At 43.7% G+C, this 12,735-nt stretch overlaps 1 protein-coding gene across 3 annotated transcripts in view; it reads right to left on the bottom strand.

Moving 5' to 3' along the window:
- Positions 1-12,735, bottom strand: part of SPEN (spen family transcriptional repressor) — a 66,430-nt gene that overhangs the window by 24,338 nt on the left and 29,357 nt on the right. The gene's annotated exons all lie outside the window — the stretch shown is intronic.

The raw sequence follows: 12,735 nt of genomic DNA, 5'->3' as shown, positions 1-12,735 counted from the left end.
TGCACAGGGCAAAGTCACCCAGGAAATGGTTATCTTATTAAAAAAGCAAAATTCCAGAGTTTCTGCTCGCCCACAGGCTTTCCTCCCTTTTGTGCCCAGTTCTGTTTCTGTGCTGCCGCCCGCTATTCACACAGATTTAAGCATCTTCCTACCAATGTTCCCCTCCAAAGCCCCCAGAGGAGACAGGCAGGGAAGTGGAATGTGGGTAAAATGTCAGCGAGATCCTGTTACCCACCCTGACAATGGTGGAGATTTAATTAAGTGTAATGCAATGTTGGATCAGCTCAGGAGTTGTGTAGGAAGAGTAGAGAAATACAGGGAGGATGCACAGGTCTGACAATGCCTCAAAACCCCTCCCAGCACTCTCATGTACAGGAAAGAAATATTATTGTGCTTTCAGGCATCTTCCCTGAAAAGATCTGTATTCCAAAGAGATCATGCATGAAAATCATGGCAAGCATTTTGGTTAGCTGCTTGGGAATAACCTGGATAGGTGGGGATGTCCCAGCCCATAGCCCAGGGTGGAACAAGATGATCTTTAAGACCCCGTCCAGCTCATACCATGCTAGGATTCTCTATGAACCAGCAAATACTATTTCCAAGCTTAGCCTCAACCTCCAACTTCAGATAGGAAGAATTCAGACCCAATAATGCCTTTTATAAACAATAATTACAGCGGAAGAGGTTTTGCATATTAGATCACAGAGGGAGTCAATCTAATCCACAGACTCAGGATCATTTGATGCTTCGAGGAGAGGCAGAAATACAGAGAATATAATGTTATTAAAGCTTGCCCAGTGGGGACACGTCATCCTGCTTCAGTGGCTCATTTCTTCCCTGAGGCACGAGGGCTCAGAACAGCGCTAAAAATAATTTTGTCTGACATAACCCCGGAGACTCTCATTCTCCATTACACGAGCAGCCTTCGAAAAAATTCTGCTGGAATTTTAACTCAGAGGCTGGAGGGAGGGAGATGTGCCACGTACTAAAATAACCCTGTCAGTCTGAAATCTGCTGCTTGATTGAATTTTTATATTCCTCTCCACATCATATTAGAAAAACGATGTGCAAGTTTATCTTTTTCTTATCTTAAATATTTTATACTCTTCTTACAAACCTTCTTGCCATTAAACCACTTAACTTTTCCATTTCTTTTCTCAGGGAAACCATTTCAGGCTTCTAGTAATTTTCAATATTTGATTTTGTGAGCCCTTCTACTGCTTTTTTGTGGGTGTATTTCTTCAAACATTCAAAAAACCTGGTTTTCTTTCTGAACATCTTGCTGTATGGAACGAGCACCGTGGCACATTCCCAAAAGCCCTTGGGCTCTGTCCCCATTATATTTGGAGGCGCAGAAGGGAAGACAATCTCTGTCACAAAATACTTACAAACAATCCAGAAGGATATAAAAACAGGCCAGACCAAAATAAAACACAACAAAAAGGGTCAAAAATGCAGAAGTAATAATAAACTCTGCTGCTGGTCTCACCCTCTCATTACAACCCTCCCATCCCATCCAGCCACTTCACACGTTGGTGCTTTTCCCACACATTCTCCTCCTACTCCTCTGGCCCTGGAGGAGGAAGTTCAGCATCACTCTGGGAGAGGAGTGAAAATAAAGCCATGCCAGGAGCGGAGTGAAAAACGGAGCCCTTCCCCCTGCCCTGCTCTTCCCAAGGGCAGCTGCCCTGCACCACCCAGCCTCTCACTTCATGGATAATAAATAACATTTCCCTTCCCAGCTACAGTCCCTTGTGCTTGCCAGCAATCTCCCACCATCAAGATGTCCCTTCACAGCCTCATTCTTCTGCTAGATTGGTAAACTGCCTTTATTTCTGTCTCACCTGTGCACCCTCCTTTTGTGCCCTCTTCATTAATGAACTATTTAATCACTGAAATGGAAGCATTTCTTCCTCATTTTTATTCCATTCCCTCTGCCTTTCCATTAAATCACCAAACTACAGCATTTTGGGAAAAAAACAAACCCAACCCCACACAAAATGTCTCTCAGTGTTCTCCAGAGGTAACATCAGCCATCACCTGCTACTGGGAAATAAATTGGCAAAGAATAGAGAAACTTCTTTTAACACACAAATACAGGGCAGGGAATGTGGGTGGGGAGAAACTGAAAATAATTCCCAAGCTGACAGCAGCTCCACGTGGTTCAGCAGCCCCTGGGGAAGGCTAAAGGAGGACTTTAGGGATGCAGAACCCTCAACCTTGTGCACATTTCTACTTTTCCTTCTCCACATCTTGATGCTCCCAAAGCCTTTAGAATTCCAGTGCGTTGAGATCGTATCTCTGGAGCAAGAGGCAACGTTGAATTGATTTGAGCAGTGCTTTAGAATGGAGACAGGCTATTTTTACAGTTTGGGGTTTTTTTGTGAGGATGTTAAAAATATGGAACATACTGTTGAAATCACAGCATTCCAGTAGAGAAAAAATATTATCTCGGGATAACACTGTTAGATAGCCAAGTGATGACACAGCAGTGCAACAGGGTGATAAATTCTACAAAGGAGCCTGAATTCTGTGCATCTTTGGGAAACAAGGATCATAGTGGTAACTTCCACTTTCCCAGGGAGTTTTAAGGATATGTGTCCCTTAGCAAAGCAAGACTTTCTGAGACATTCCAGAAAAAAAATAAAAAAACAAACAAAAAAAAGTCTTTATTTCCTGACTATTTTTAGACAAGAAAATAAAATGATTGCAAGAACAATCTCCCCTTTCTTTAGGGAAATCCCCATCACTTTTCCAACTGAAGAAACATGGATATAATAATTCAAAAGTAAGTCAAAGGTTTGATGTTCTGTGAATGGGAGAATGATGGAAGAGTTAATTATAGCTGCTGTGTCACCCAGTTATAGCTCACAGCACAATCAAAATAAAGCATCTGACAGAGAATTATGTGGAGTCTTGAGCAGCAAAATACAACTCTTTTTAGCTTTAAAAATATACAGATCTGAAGCCTGAAAGCTACTCAAGGACAAGTTCCCAGAATATCAAAATGAGAATATGGCTTTGCTTTTCCCTGTGAGTAATTTTGAAAACAACCACCCATTGCCAACACAGAAAATAAGTTATTAAAAATTCTTCTGGCAAAAGTGGATTCATAAAGCTTTTAGAATGAGCTACGGAAATTTTAACACGGGAACATAATAGGATAAAACAACAGCTCTGATAATCTCCTCCTTAGAAGTATTCCAAGCATCACTAGGTTTTGGGGCAGGTGAAAGAAGACACAAAAATAGGTTTGTAACTTCATTTTGGGCTTCCACTAGCAGCATTAAACCCGGGGTGATTTTTTTCCAGAAGCAGAGCGTGCTCTGGCACTCAGCCTTTTCCCAACACGGGAGAACCTGCTCTTCCACATCGCTGTGAAGTCAGCGGAGCAGAATGCCAGCATGCCGAGGAACTAATCTCCGGAGCTGTCACAACACACGCGTGGCGCCGGGAGGGAGCTGAGAACCAACGCTCCTCCGCGCCGCGCCCAGAACGTGGCATCACTGGGGAGCACTCGGAGTCCTTAACCAGCATTTCAGATGCTCTTTTGTCCAGCCCAGGTACTTCTAAAATCACTTTCACTCTACGGCATCGCAGCATTGGAGAAAAATGATTTTTGTATTTTACAAAAATCAGATGGGAAAACGAAGAAGTAAGAGAGATTGTTCTTAACGAAACAAGGGGTGGACATAAAATCTTTCTCTTACACATGCACTTTACTACAGGTGTAGTTCACAAGCCCTTTTAAAACACTTATCTGCAGTCCATAATTACCTATGAGTATATACGGATGTGTGTTCTTACTCACACTATTTATGTGCCCATTTTTCATCAATCATGATAAAATCTATTATAGCTTACAATATTTATCTATGTATCTATTTTCCATTAATCAAGATTAAATTTATTTATAATCCAATCTCAATTTTATCCACATGGGCTGATTCCCAAAGACTCAACACGTAATAATCCAGCCATGAGGTTCAGATTCAAATACATCTGGTTTTATGGAATCGTGGAATATCCCGTGTTGGAAGGGACCCACAAGGATGATGGGGCCCCATTCCTGGTCTCAGTACATTGCAGCTCATTTGGCACACAGAATTTTCCTTTGCTCAGTTCTAAATGCAAAGATGACATTTCAAATCCTGGTATCTCACAAACCACTCCTCATTTCCAGAGAAATTTCTCATTTTCAGGCAATTACAGTTCGCAGGCCTAGTGGCGATGAAGTTACGCTGGGTTTACGTGTGAGAAATGAAAGCACCAAGTGGAGAACACAAAGCCAGCTGTCCTTTGTTCCCACAAAAGGAGATAAAAGAGAGGCTCCAAGCCCGTCCGTGGAACGGGAGACCCGCTGCTTCCCCTCAATGGCAGCGGCGCTGAATCAAGGGATCTCACAACCTGCCCTGCACCCTCCTGCAATTCTAAAATGTGGCACAATTGTCATTTCTGCCCGTTGATTTATTGGAGAGCACTGAGTCAGCTGCAGGCTGGGGACTCCCCACCAGTGGCAGGCGGGAAACAAAACTGGAAACACGTCTGGAAACACAGCAGCCACCACGGAGGATAAAGCAGAGGGAAGCTTTAACGTCCTGTGGGTGCTGAGCTGCCAATGTGGGTCTAAAAAAACAAAATAAAACCAACCTGATGTTGCCCAGAAAACCTGTGACTGCACAGTCCCTGAAGTGTCCAAGGCCAGGTGGGACAGCGCTTGGAATAACCTGAAGCAGGGGTGGAATGAGATGGGTTTTAAGGTCCTTCCAACCCAAACCATTCCATGATTCTGTCATTTCATTATTCTAACCTCTGTTGCTGGAGCAAGTTAAAAACAAAGCCACCTAAAATCAGTTTAAAACCTTTGCATTTTTCATGTCAAATTTCAGCTGTGAAAAATGTAAAAATTAATACTTAATTTTTTTTTTTTTTTTAGCTTTTTAGCTGCCTTCAAAAACTGTTTTACCAGACCCGGTGAAGCATCCAAGATTTTTTTTTTTTTTAGTTTTACAGGAAATATGCAGAATGATCACTTTTTCCCTGCCAAAATTAACTTGAAATCAGGAACTCTGCCTGGCTCAGCTCGACTCAACACCCTGTCAGAATAATCTCCAAGTGAAGATTATCTCCTAGAAAGATCTACTGAGGACAGGCTCCATCCCTGCTGACAGCGGGTTATTCTCACGGCTGATACCAGCAGCAGATTCCCAAGCTGGGTCAGGAAATCCAAAGTTAATGTACAGTCATCTCTGAATAGAAGCAAGAGAACCCTTGAGTTTTCTCCCTGTCCCTCCCTTTCCAGATCCAAGTTAAGTCACTGTAGATGATCTCCATGTACAACAGTGACATTGCTGTATGGGTCAGCTCTATCCAGAAAACACAGATCCTTGGGATGCTTCATAGGCTTTGGAAAAAAAACTGTTGGTGAGATTTCCTCAACCTGGGAAAACAGCACCAGAAACTGCTCCAAGTTTCCTGAATGTACTGATGTATTGTTTGGAAATAAAAAGAATTAAAAAGACATGATTACTGCCAACCAACACCCACAAAAATTTGATTGCAACTGCTTAAAATAAAAGCTTAAAAAATTCACTGTATTCCATTCTAGCAATGGACTAAAGGATCTTCGCCTGTGGAACACTTTGACTTCTGGATGGAAAATTATATACGGGAACAATATATGCACAGGGCTATTACAGACTGGTATTTCTGACCTATTGGCAACTATTACATAAACCTAAGATGATATTTAACCAGAATTTCCCCTGTTCACACAGATGTAAGTCAAAAATGCACATCAAATCACACTTTCCTTCCTAAGAACAGCAGTAGGCCATTCCCACAAAACTCCTGACACCACCCTGTTAATCCAACAATCCAGGTGGCTGTTCTGCCACACTCAAGCAGGAATCATAGAATCCCAGAAAGGGACTGAAAGAGACTCTAGAGATCATCTCATTCCAACACCCTGCCACGGGCAGGAACAACCACAATGAAAATTCCAGAGGTCAGGGCACACAGACCTTAACTCCTTATCAGAGCTGATTCCAACACTGACCTAAATATCTGAGCAAGCAGCAGGCAGTTGTTCTGTACACATGACACGTCCCACACCAGGGCATTTGTATGAGAAATAAAACATTTCACACACCTGCGGAAATAAATACAAGGGGTTTTTCCCTCCTTCAAAAGAGTTGTTGAACCTGAAGTTGAAGACGTCAGAAAGCCCAGTCCAACCTCTGAGGTTGGTTTGTATGAAGAGATCAAGAGGAAACAAGCCGTCGCTGCATTTTGCCAACTGCAGGCAAGCGCTGAAGGGGCTCAGCCCACACAGGGAAACCACGAAGAACCTGAACCCAGCTCCTCCACATGCAAACAAGGCTTTCCACTGGAAATACGGATATAAGAGGAAGGGAGAGAAAGCCACCTAAACATTCTCTCAGTGTAATTACCCTGTGCCCATCACCCCGGCCTCGGCCCCTCCGGAGCAAAGCTCGCTGGGATGTGATTCTGTGACATTCTTGGCACCCGTTCAAGCTGCTGAGAACTTGCCACCCGAGGAACTTTGGCTTGTGCATGTCACACACTCTGCAGTATTTAACAGCACTCAGCTATGATACAACAATCCACTGAAAGGGCGGAAAGGCCAGTGCTGCACGGAAACAGAAACAGCCACAAAAAGCACGCAACAGATAAAACCAGCATTTACAACTCTAAAGAGAGATCATTAAATACTGCAGACTAATGAAACAAGGACATCCTCCTTCCCTTAACTTTTTCTGCTTTACCACAGCCAGAGAGAAGACTTCAATGATCTCCTGCTGGGCTGGAATCCTAAATCCAAAGAAATTATATTAAATTATGTGTTTAAGGGCCATGGTAAAGCAACACAACCATGACAACTCAGTGTCCTTTACGTGGCCAACTAACACATACTGTTGTATTTATTTCAGTCTCTGACCAGCAAGTTTTTGAAGACACAGCCTCCAGGTACTATTTACCATATATTTATCCCAAGTCAAGTGAGTGCCTTATTAACATTCCATTTGCATTTCTGTGACAGGCCATGTATAAATACATATAAATATATCTACGTCAGTTATTTTATCCTGATGTCTGACACCTGATCTTTGATGAAAGTCTGAAATTAATCATGGAGAAAATGGAGATGTTGCTCAGAAGGACAGACTACTCCCACCCCCAGAACCACCTTCCCCTGCAGCCCTCAGTTTCCAGACAGCCTTGGGCTCCTTTTAATACTTCCCTGCAACTAAATAACCCATTACGATTGCTAAAAATATGTATGTTTATATTAATCGCTGTCTGGCTGAGGACACTGCCCAACCCACAGTCGGTGTTGCCACTTCGCTCCCTGACCTACGTCCCCCTGTCCTTGGGCTTGAACTTCGTACAGCCAAGAATTAAAACCACTAACCTGGGAGGGGAAAAGTGTTGGTTACAAACACACTGGCCTATCTCTGGAGTGAAGAGCTGACTCGGCACTGACAACAGCCTCCCACTGCTGGGAAGAAGCTGCTCAATCCCTGCGCTCCCCACGCTGGCTGGGTTTGGTGTTGAATTTGGGAGCAGCTGGAGTTACCTGCCTGCCCAGCCAATGCCTCTTTGAACCATGGATGCTCCCTGGGAACATTGGGATTGCTCATGCTCCGAAAGAAACCCTGGGAAGCTGGAGGAAATGCTTTCTCAGCAAACGGCCACGGTGACAGAGCTCGGTGCTGGGAAAGATAAAAGTCATCGAGGCCTTGAGGGTGAAGTACAAAGCAGCTCTTCAGCTCTGCTTTCCCACAATTAAACTTCCACCGATGCACAGAGGGAAGAAAGAGGGTGGGTGTGAGAATGGGTGAGCAGGATGAGCCTCTGTTTAACATCACCTTCACAGAGTGAAGCCCTGGGTCAAGATCCCTCGTGAGAAGTCCCCGGCAGCCACCCAGAACTCCCACCTCCTCCAGCCATACTCCAAGTTATTCCAAGCACTGCCAGCACATGCCTGAGGAAGAGCTGCTACTCCAGGCATGGATCAGACAGAAGTTGGCCAAAAGCAGACTAATTGTGTTAAAGGGAAGAGCTTTTGCCATCTATCTGCTGATGATCTAAATTAGTATTTTTGTAACTGACACCTCAGAGCACATTAAATCCTTGGACAAAAGCTGTATTTTAATACCAGATTCACGGGAGGCTGCCTTAACATCCTCTGCAGATGGAAAAGGAAGGTACGAGGAGGCCAAGGCTTTGCCCAAAATCATTCTGTGATCACAGAGGGAACAGGCTGAGGAATTTGATCTCCTGGCTCATGGGTGGCCAAGTCTTTCCAAAATACCAAGAAAGCAACACAGAATCACTGAAGCTGAAGAGGGCTCCATGATCATCAAGCCCAACATTTAAAGGCAGTTTCCTCAGCAACGGCACTGCTTTCATGAAGGGACCTACTCAGATCCTAGGAAAAACCACCAAACTACTCCAAGTGCTGCCTATGAGCCAGCAGAGTAAAATGCCATTGAAAATGTAACCACCACTGCATCCAAGTAGACTACTACACATTTACTCAAGGAGCAAAAAGTAACCTCTTCTGCCTTAAGAGCCCTGTCAAACAAATTCCTAGGAATAAACACTTCTAAGTACAATTCTAAAACCATTTGGCATTGACTAAGTGTTGATCACTGGGTATCTTTCAGAAGAAAAGCCTTTTTCAGACATATGCTAGAACAGAAAAAAGCTCTAGCACTGATTCACCTCCAGGTTACTGCAGTTACTTTTTAACATAAAGCTGCCTGAAGATCACATCAGAAAGACCCATAGAATTAATTCTGTCTTCATGTTTTAGAAAAGCATCACACCTTGCCTTAAAAAAAACCAAACCAGGCACTATTTGCATGCACTGCCTCCTCCCAACCCAAGGCACTTGGTTTTTTTAGCAATACACAAAACACCATTTGTTGAAATTCCTGATTTGGAGCAGTTTTGAAATGGTGCATCCTCTCCTATAAACAGAATTGTTCCTGGGATGGGAGCTGCAATGGAAGGCATGCCAAGATACACAGCTGAGCTACAATGCCGCTTAAGTAAATTTGGGAACATGCAAAGCTTAATATAGAAATTCCCTTTATGGCAGATAACACCGTGGAAGTTTAGTACTTCTAAAAATGGTCACTGTCCAAAGAGAAACATCCAAATGGAAATGGACAGAGCAACTCTAGCTCTCCATTCAAAATAAATCCATTTATCAAGGGTATTTTTCAAAGAGAATTTCTATTCCCTTACATCTTACAATCATAAAATTCTCCTTCTGATCTAAGATTCTAATACAATCTTCTACAGCCTTTCAAAAAAACACCAAAGAGATGAAGGGAAGAATAATTTTGGAGGCTTTTTTTTTTTTAATGCCCCCTTTTAGACTGGCAACAGTGACTGGAGGAATCACAGGAGAGCTCTGTACAACCAGAATGGGAGCTGTTGTTCTGGAGTAAAGGACTACTTAAAATGGAAGGCCTGGGAAAAAAAAAAGTCATTTCTGTGATCTCAGGCAGCATAAATTATAGAGAGAAGACATTTGATGAGTTCTATGCTAAGGATTAATTTGCCATTTAAAAATGCAAGGAACAGATGGATCTCTTGGCTAGGACTATATTTGGGAATTACTTCATTTTGCTGCCCACATGCAAATAAAAATACAACTAAAAGTAGAACTTTTTGTGAGCTTTCACATGGGTAGAAAACACTGAAGTAATGAAAATAAAACCAAAAAGAAAATGTCTGCATGAAATAGGTAAAGTGCCACAGCACCTATTCTGGGTGTGCAATAAGCTGGGGGAGAAAATGCAGTTTTACTTTGTTGAACAATTATGGAGAGTAATGCCAGGTTTAAAAAGTAAATTTCAGAGAAAAACAATCCCAAAACCAACCCAGCAAAACCTGTATCACATGACAGTGTTTGCCACTTAAGAGTAACTTCTGAGAAAGCACCTTGCTGTAACTTAATTCCAGGGAATTTGTTAGGATTTAGCGATTACACCTCCACACATGGTCAGAAGCCCAGGGATTCTCTTTCCCAAAAGCCTGGGCCAGTTGCATCGCACTTACCAGAAATAAGCACAGGTGAGAACTTAATTTGTTTGAAGAAAAATGCGTAAGTAGGGGAAAATCCAGAAGAAAATGCCTTACACCTCCCTGGACCGAGTGCCTCTACAGCCCTGGTCTCCACCCTGCATGGCAGCGGCTGGGAAAGGAGGAGCAGCGCGAGGCAATTCCGCTGGCACAGTGGAGAGGTCGGAAGAAAAGTCCTCTGAGGAATTCCCACAGGCAAAGCCTGTGTGCTTCCCTTACGGGAGCCAGTGCTTTCAAAGCCCCAAACCATGGCAGCCACACGTACAATGTTAATTAAGCACCTTCCTTTCTTCGTGATTTCTCTGAGTTCGAGGGAAACTGCATGTTAAAAAGCAAACCCAACATCAACTCCCGAGACAGCTGTTAGATACCATCTCTGTTTCTCCTCTAGCAACACAATGAGCCTTTCCTCCCTCTCTCCAGCTCAAAAACAAAGAAATAAACTGCAAATTTCACCCAGTAAAGCCTTGACCAGCGCAGGACCTCCTTGGCGTATTCCCAGACTCCGGAACAGGGATAAGCATGGCTCCGCGCGCATTTAGAAAACAAAGAGGAACAGAAAATCTGTACTAACCCGACAGCTTCCTTTCTGTGACTATTCATCCTTCACAATCCAACAGGACACACCAGCCAGTAAACAAACATGGAAGGGAGGGACCAACTTCAAAGCAAGTGTGTAAATCTTACATAATTTGAGGGTTTGAGATCTTGCAGCAACCTCTTACCCAACCAGGTGTCAGATGATCCGAGGAGGTCAGACCTGTAGCAGCCATGGTAAGTAGGACACTCTGCATCTCACTCAGCCCAGCTCGGCACTGTTTGTCCACAGGGACCTGGGGCCGGGCATTCTTGGGAATTCACTTTCAGGAGGAGACAGTGCCTTTCTTTCACATCTTATCACGCCAGAAAAGCTATGCTCTCAAATGGATGAAAGATAATAAACACGTGAATGCCCTTAGAGCCAAGATCTGCTGGAGATATGTCTTAATTATTCTTGATTTTTAAACTGTTTGATGAGGTTCTCATATTTTTTCCCAGGTATAAAAACTATAATTTCTGGACATCTACAGAGAACATCCCACAACCATGGAAGAAATGAAGCTACAGCATTGAAAACCACTTCCCTCTCATAGAAAGGATTCTCTAAGAGGTACCTTTCCTGCCATCCTGGATTTCTAAGTGTCTTCTAGCCAAAACCATCGCTTTGAGCTAAATAAAGCAACTGAGCACTGAAGCCCAGACGCTTCTCAAAGAGAAGGAATTAAAAGGTTCCAAGTCTCGCTTCTCCAGACAGCAGAGTGCACTCAGGGCTGGAAGTACCAGGAAACAAAGGAACAGGTCCCCTACCTTTGTTATGGGCCTCTTGCCAGGAGGGATCACAGAGAAGTCCTGTTTCTTAACGCCAAAGCTATTTTTGCTCTCATATTAGGCACTTAATGAATAATTATGCAAAGACTTTATTCACATGGCATCAACACAGTGCATGTCTCCCTGCTCTTCCTTTTGAAAACTCAGCTTCCCTTCAAGATTTAAACAAAATTTGGACCACATACCAAAACATATACATTTTTTCTGCTCTACAGAACCCATCGAAGCCCTCACCTCTCGGCCGAGCCTGTGATTTTCCACTCAAGAGTCAGGCTGCCTTCTCTCTGGGTGGCATTAGGAGCTGACTGCAAGGATCTGCAGTGGGATCCCTAATCTCCTGCTAAGAAGCTTTTGCACTTAAACCCTAGATGCCATCATTAGTGGTTTTGGCACTCGCGACGTCACGGCCGGACTGCGCTTGATGCTGGGACGATGAGGGCAAAGCTAAGCACATCAGGTACATGGTTAATTCAATGGAAAAAGATTAGGGGATGATACTATTTTTTATTTTCTCCCCAATAAGGCTTATTTACTATTAATTCCCATCCCTGTGACCTTATTTAAGAACAGCGTGTTCCTCCCGAGATTGTTTGTAAAGTTAACGCCCAAGACACATTGCTACGCCTCAAGGAGACCTGTTCTCCCAGCCCTTAGGTTTTACAGGGAAGGTTCTCCTTCTGCATCCACGCCTCTGGCAGAGCCAGAAACATCCTCTTTGGGGGAAAAAAACCCCAAAACAAAACCAACAAATCACTGTATTTGCAAGTCCAAAGGGATGTGATGTCTAGGTTTTAATTGGAACACCTATGGCTGAGCACAGGCAGTGGCTGGATTTTTCCTCTGATCACTGCAATGACTGGTATTTTTTCAAGAAGCGTTCAATACAGCCTTCCTCTTCTGCTATTCATCCCTCCACGTGAATATGCATCAGAAATTATTAAACTGCCCTTTATTCCAAAGGTCTGTGCCACAGGGATGCTCTCCCCCAGCTCTGGTGCCTGCGGTGCATGCATCTCCATCTAAGCTGTAAGCACTTCCAGACTACAATCCTCCTATCTATTTTAGCCATGATTCACATCCAAGCTGTGTGTGTCTCCCAAAGAAAGGGGAATCTGGACTGCTCGTGCAGAGGGAGGCAGCCACCACAGCCCACGGCACCACACGTTTCCCTGTTTTCCTTGGCTTTCTCAGGGCTGGTTTCCCCTTGCTCTCCCAGTGTGCAGCAGGAAGAGAACACATTTCTCT

The sequence above is a fragment of the Lonchura striata genome, chromosome 24 (assembly GCF_046129695.1).
Source record: "Lonchura striata isolate bLonStr1 chromosome 24, bLonStr1.mat, whole genome shotgun sequence".
Taxonomy (NCBI): Eukaryota; Metazoa; Chordata; class Aves; order Passeriformes; family Estrildidae; genus Lonchura; species Lonchura striata.
The sequence above is the reverse complement of the archived record's forward strand: the minus strand, read 5'-3'. Positions and strand labels throughout refer to the sequence as shown.